The sequence below is a fragment of the Calonectris borealis genome, chromosome 2, assembly GCF_964195595.1.
Source record: "Calonectris borealis chromosome 2, bCalBor7.hap1.2, whole genome shotgun sequence".
NCBI classification, from domain to species: Eukaryota; Metazoa; Chordata; class Aves; order Procellariiformes; family Procellariidae; genus Calonectris; species Calonectris borealis.
Window position 1 is genome coordinate 75,362,253 of NC_134313.1, and position 6,000 is coordinate 75,368,252.

Consider the following 6,000-nt stretch of genomic DNA (forward strand, 5'->3'; position numbering starts at 1 on the left):
AAAAAATTCCTTGAGCTATCACAGACATCCTTCCCGTCTTTCTGTCCTCATCTTAACTTGAACTGGCTATGTACCAAAAATGAAAGCAACAGTCAAAATCCATGACTAGTAGGACTAGAAGGGCTAGTATTGCACAAGTCTGTGGGGAAAAAAAATTATAAACTCCTAATTATACACAGTTTGTTTCCCTCTCAGTGGTGAGACTGGCTTTCATACCTGCAACATGAACCACTCTTTCGTTCTGTGGCATTCGGGTTAATAGGTAGTCCATCTTTGGGATTTCAGTAGTCAAAACCAGTTTGGAACACTCTTCTTGACGTGGTCATATTTCTTCCAAAAAAGAAAAAAAAACCTTGAATATGATTTTGTAGTGTTAAAAAGATAATAGATTTGTTTTCCTTTGTTAGGGCACAATCTCAGCTCCGTGTTCGGAGGAGATCTGCAATCAGATTCCATGACAGCACAGTTCATCCCGGAAAGGAAAGAACAGGAGCTTGTAAAAACCTGCTAAAAGTTACCTTGAAGCTCAAGCAAAGCAAAGAACAAGAGCTTAAATATTCATATAAATATGATGCAATATCAATAGTAATATCAGTGTACGGATATAATTTTTTTCTTTGAAACATGCAATTATGATTTATGACCAGTAAATTCTTACGCTTGCCCTATCTGCTGTTTCTAAAAGTAAAGCAGCTGATAAGTCTGAAGACAAAGAGCCAATATGTCAACTGAATTTAAAAGTATGACAAAGCAGAGGCATCATATTAAAACAATTAGAAGATCCACCGCGCTTAATTATAAAGAATGTCCTTATATCTGAGCTCATGATCAAAGAGTATCCTTGTAGTACCTGTGCAATCACACAGCGAGCAATATATCCTAATGGGCTTTATAGCTAACGAAGAATGACACAAAATGCAAATCTCTTATTAATCTGGATTAAGCAGAGAAAACAAACCTAGTCTTATAAGCAGAAGGTCTAATCCTGAGCCTGCTTATATAGGGGTGTTAAACTACATACAGTAGAAATGGTCTATTTGCTCAGTGGTGGAGAACAAAGCGGGAGGCAGCCCATTCCCGGGGAGGCAGCCCTACACACTGCCGGGGAGGGGGCTGCTCTTTGCAGCAAAATATGGGTCACGGGATCACACACACAACTAATAAGCCAAAATCAACACCGGCAGGGAACATTAGGCTCATTTGTTTAATTATTCACTACAGGCAAAGTCTGTTGTTCATATGATTTCAGAATCCGGGCAGCACTGTTTCGCGCTGGATCGGTCCCCATTCAGATCTGCCTCTAGACCAAACAAGGGAGTTTTCTGATCCAAGCAATGGCCACATCTAAGAACTTTGGATAAAGCAGTATTTAGCTTTTGTCTAGGAGTTACGAACTGTCTGCAAGGTATAATGGCTTAAATTGACACATGCCAAAAGATCACTAAACTTTCGACAGCTGTATTATGTATCAAAAAGCATTTTTATATATAACATTCATGAGGAAGACAATAACAGACTCAAATCAGATTCATTCAAACACTCAGGAATTCAGCGAGAATCTTGATTATTGTTTTTTGAAGAATGTTTATGTCGTTAAAATATGCCATTTTGGCTACATGGAAACATTTCATGCAGACGTGTCAGTGTTAACAGCAGTTTAAATGGAATATTTTATCACATCTCATATGAAGCTTTTGGAAAGATAAAGATGATTTTTTTGATTATCAGAATTTGTGTGGCTGGAGAGAATTTTGTTCTGTGACATTTTTCCAAAGACTTGCGTTCAGCCCACTATGAGCAGAAATAGATGCCCAAACTTCAAAACTCGACAGGAAACTGAGCAGTGATCCGTAAGCTGTCCCTACGGGGCAGTAATTGTTTTGCACAAAGGGAAACTAAGGTACCGTTTATCTTTTGACCATGAAACACTGACTGATAAGAAATCAATGCTGAATTTTACTATTTGTTTATTTTCTAAAGGAAAGGTGAAATCAGCTAGTGTCCCTCGGGTATTAACAGTGGGATCTGGCCACCAAACTGACTCAACGCTTGTATGAGGAAGAGAGAACTGATGGAGGATGTCAGGCATCAGCTTTTCTACAACAATGAAGAAAATAACGATTACCTATATAAAACTGTTCCTAACTCAAAATATACAGTCGGCAGAATTAAAAGGAAAAACTCCGTACTATGTTCCTGTGAACATATTCAGGCACTTAGTGCATGTCTGGACCTTCAGGAGTCCTGACCTCTCTCAGCTGGTCCATGGATTTCAGCATTTAAGTAGCTGAGCAGGAGCCTGCAGGCTCAGCACTTTTGTACATCAGGCCACCTGTTGAAGTGCCTAAATATAGCCCTCCGAGCTTAACCTCGGGCTTGACAACCTCGGCTATTACAAACTGCTGTTGCACCTCCAGCGGTTATTCGAAAAGCAGTTCACAGATCCTGCGGGTCAGGAAATTAGCAGCAAGACAACCCCAGCTCTCTCTGTGGAGAGAGAAATGCAAAGCTGAACGCATTAGCAAAATAATATAATGAGATTTAGCAAATAGCTGAAGCGTGAGGAACCACCGTGTTATCCCTTAGCGCTAAAGCCGATGCCCAGCTGAAGCTTGCCACTAAAGAGCTAATGCAAACTGAGCTGTACCCGCTTCTTTTAGTGGCTGTATCATGCTTAGGCTACCAAAGGATAAAAATCTAACTGCGGTACATAGCTCAAACATGGAAACTTGTAGAGATTCTCCAATACTGGATGCGTCTCTTTATCTCTCCTTGTAAACATTGATTTGTTTTGGGAACCTGCCAAAGTGATTGGAGAACAGATTTTAGTGATTAAAATAAACCGGGTAGTCTCTAAGCTTTAAAGATGTAAATATTATGCACAGGGATGCTTGCATGTGACCATTTGTTTTTTAAACAAGATCATTGCAGCAGCGTAAGTAGATAGACCTATGTAGTGTTATTGAGGAGACTCGCACCGGTGTAGTTATTCCACTTCTTCTGATGAAATGACCACTTCAATCTTGAAAAAAGACCTTTTATATTGCTAGATCTGCAGAGACATTACATTTTTGAACATTTCTGAGTATATCATGTAAACAGTGCTGCTACTGCTTATGTGAACACAGTCCTTGGATTAGCAATTTCCACAAGATCATCAGGCAGCGTCTTGTCAATAGGATTAGCTCACCTCGTTTTCAGAGTAAGAGACAAAACAAAGGTCTGGGTTCTCAGCACACTTGCTAAGCATAAACAAAAATACTTCTCAATCAAAAAACTAATACTGTTTTTCTGTCCTGAATGCCAGAGGGCCCCTTGAGGAACACGCGACAGATCACCAGGGAAGAACGCGGTATTGTAAAAGGAAAAGCCAGTGCAGTTGCAGTAATCAGTGTGCTGCTCTGCTGGGGGGCTTGGTCAGAGACCATGAGTTCTGGAGAGCGCTTTCAGCCGGCCTTCATAAAACAAACCTGACGGCACGAGTACTGAGAGCTACGTCGTCCAGTGAGATCTTTGAACCTTGTTACGGCTAGCTGGTCCCCAACAGCAACAACCCAACAGTCGGCGATGTCCCCCCAGCGACTGTCGAGCACTCCGGACGCGTCGTATCACGCAGCTGGGGGAGCACAGCTCCAGCCAGGTCACCAAACGCTACCACCGACATCAAGCGCTAGCTCCCACACAATGCCCCACATACATCTCCACCATGTTACTCCTTCAGGCCGGTTGCAGACCAGTCTTACAATAGCTTTGTTTTTATACCCTGGAGATTGTTATAGCTGGAGAAAGTTACTCCTCAAAGACACTTTGCACTCACAGACTCACAGATGCTGGACTGTTATACAAATAACTTCTTTGCTACTTTCAAATGCTAATTTTTTTCAATGAACCTTATGCTTAAATAGAAAAGATGAGGGTCACTCAGAGTCAGGCTGCAGGACTTTTTCTGTTGCCTGATGGATTGCAATATGCCCAGAATAGAGGTTTTGGACCTATTTTACCTCCAGTTAATTGATTACCAATTAACTTGAGTTAACCGAATTCAACGCTAAGTGCTGGTCTAGACATGCCACAAATGTTTGTTCCAGGACATTCTGAAGAAAAGCCACAAGTATTCGAGTCCTGGAAGAAAAAATGTGTGGAATATCCAGACTAGCATTTGCAATTGTGCTATTAGGTCAAGTTAGCGTGGCAGTTAATTGCTGTGGGGTAAAGGGTATTAAAAATGCTGGCACTGACATTACCTAATAAATTTGGTGTTCCAGATCGCCACTGCCAGAAAATTAATTCTTTCATGTCAGTCGAAGCTGGTCGATAAATATGTGAGAATTCACTGATCTCAGGGTATAAGGTTATAATAAACGTGTAAATATTTTGGGTAAAATAAACTTAGCTACACAAATATTAGCAACTTTCTTGTTTATAATTTCTACCTGTTACTTAAAATACTAACAATGTATTTACATTACATCTTTGCTTAGGTATGTTAATTAACTGAAACTTAACAGTCATAAACCACCAGGAATGTAATGAAGAAAACTACTATTTGCTTTAGTACCTTTTTCCATACTTTAAAATATTGATGTAAGCTCAGTTTTTACATTCTTTTTCTATGCTTTTCCCGTCTTTTAAGTCTTCCTCCTTTGTCTTCTTAAATCTTTGTTCTTCATGGGTGGGAGCAAGCAGCTCCACATCTCAACCTGTTCCAATTAAAGTAATACGAAAACCAACATTGTAATATTTTCTTTGACTGACATCTTCCAGAAATAAGTGTTATGATCAAATGATAAGCCAGTTCCTGCCCCATGCACAGCACCTTTATGTTCTTAGTCTCAGCCTCCCCCAGCTGCGCTGCCAGCCAAGTGGGATATCTCAGGGTATTTGCAGTTTGCACCTAACATTTTATCCCCTGCCTTTCCACAGGCAAACCTCTCAGCTTCCTTGTGCTATGTGAAAAAGCAGTGGAGATGTCTGGCCTTTGGCTCTGCCGCAGACATGTAAATCATGGAGTCGCATGGAGGAGGAATTAGCATTATGCTGCTCTCTGGGGAACGGGCCTTTCAGAGAGCCCCCTTTGAGCACAGGGCATGAAGAATCCCAAGGGCAGCCTCAGCTAAGGGGTGCGGTTCCTCCCCTCCACCGTCCCACACGGTGCTTGTAGGGTGGGAGCCGACCACGTGAGCCTCACGCTCAGAGCACATGAACCGATGGCTTTGGGAGGAGAGGCTGCCAGAGAACTTGCCTCGCATCCAGGCTGGCCTACAATGGACTAACTCACACATGGAGATCCCACTGGCGGTACCAGCTTCCAAAACTCACTTCTATCTCTCTCCTATACATAGGACAAACTCTTCCAGAAAACCCCTGTACTCACAACCCCACACGTACGTCAGATGCGTAAAAAAAGGGATGACAGACGATGAGATTCATCAGGTAGTGGTAAGAGCAAGGCTACTCCATGAGGAAGAACAAGCTGGGAGCTGAGGAGGACTACAACACAGGCAAGGGTCTCACCAACAAGGCACAGCCCTTGAGCAGGGGGGCAGAGGACAGGATAGCCACAGGCTTCACCAGCACCCCGCTGAGCACTGGAAGGTCCAAGACCAACTCAGGAAAACCAGCAGCAATTTGGAAAGACCAGGAGGCAGCACTAGGAACAGGTATATCCACACCTCAGGAAAGACAGAGACCCCCCTGAACTTAAGCAGAGCCCCCGGACCCATGGGCAGGGCTGGGAGGGACAGGTGAGCATCAAAGCCTATTAGTGCCCTTGGGACCCTGACCACAGGCTCCCCTCCCATCTGGCTGTGTCCCCCTCCTTATGAAAGTGTGGGGTTGGAAGACGGCTTGCTCGCAGACGCTTTGGGAAAGCATGCAGGATGTTCCCTTGGGCTTAAGCTACTGGTCAACTCTGTAGCCCTACCAGGTGCTGGTAACAGGTCTGAGGTAACAGAGCTTCTCCTGAAATAATTTAGAGTAAAAAATTTGTTGTATTTAATG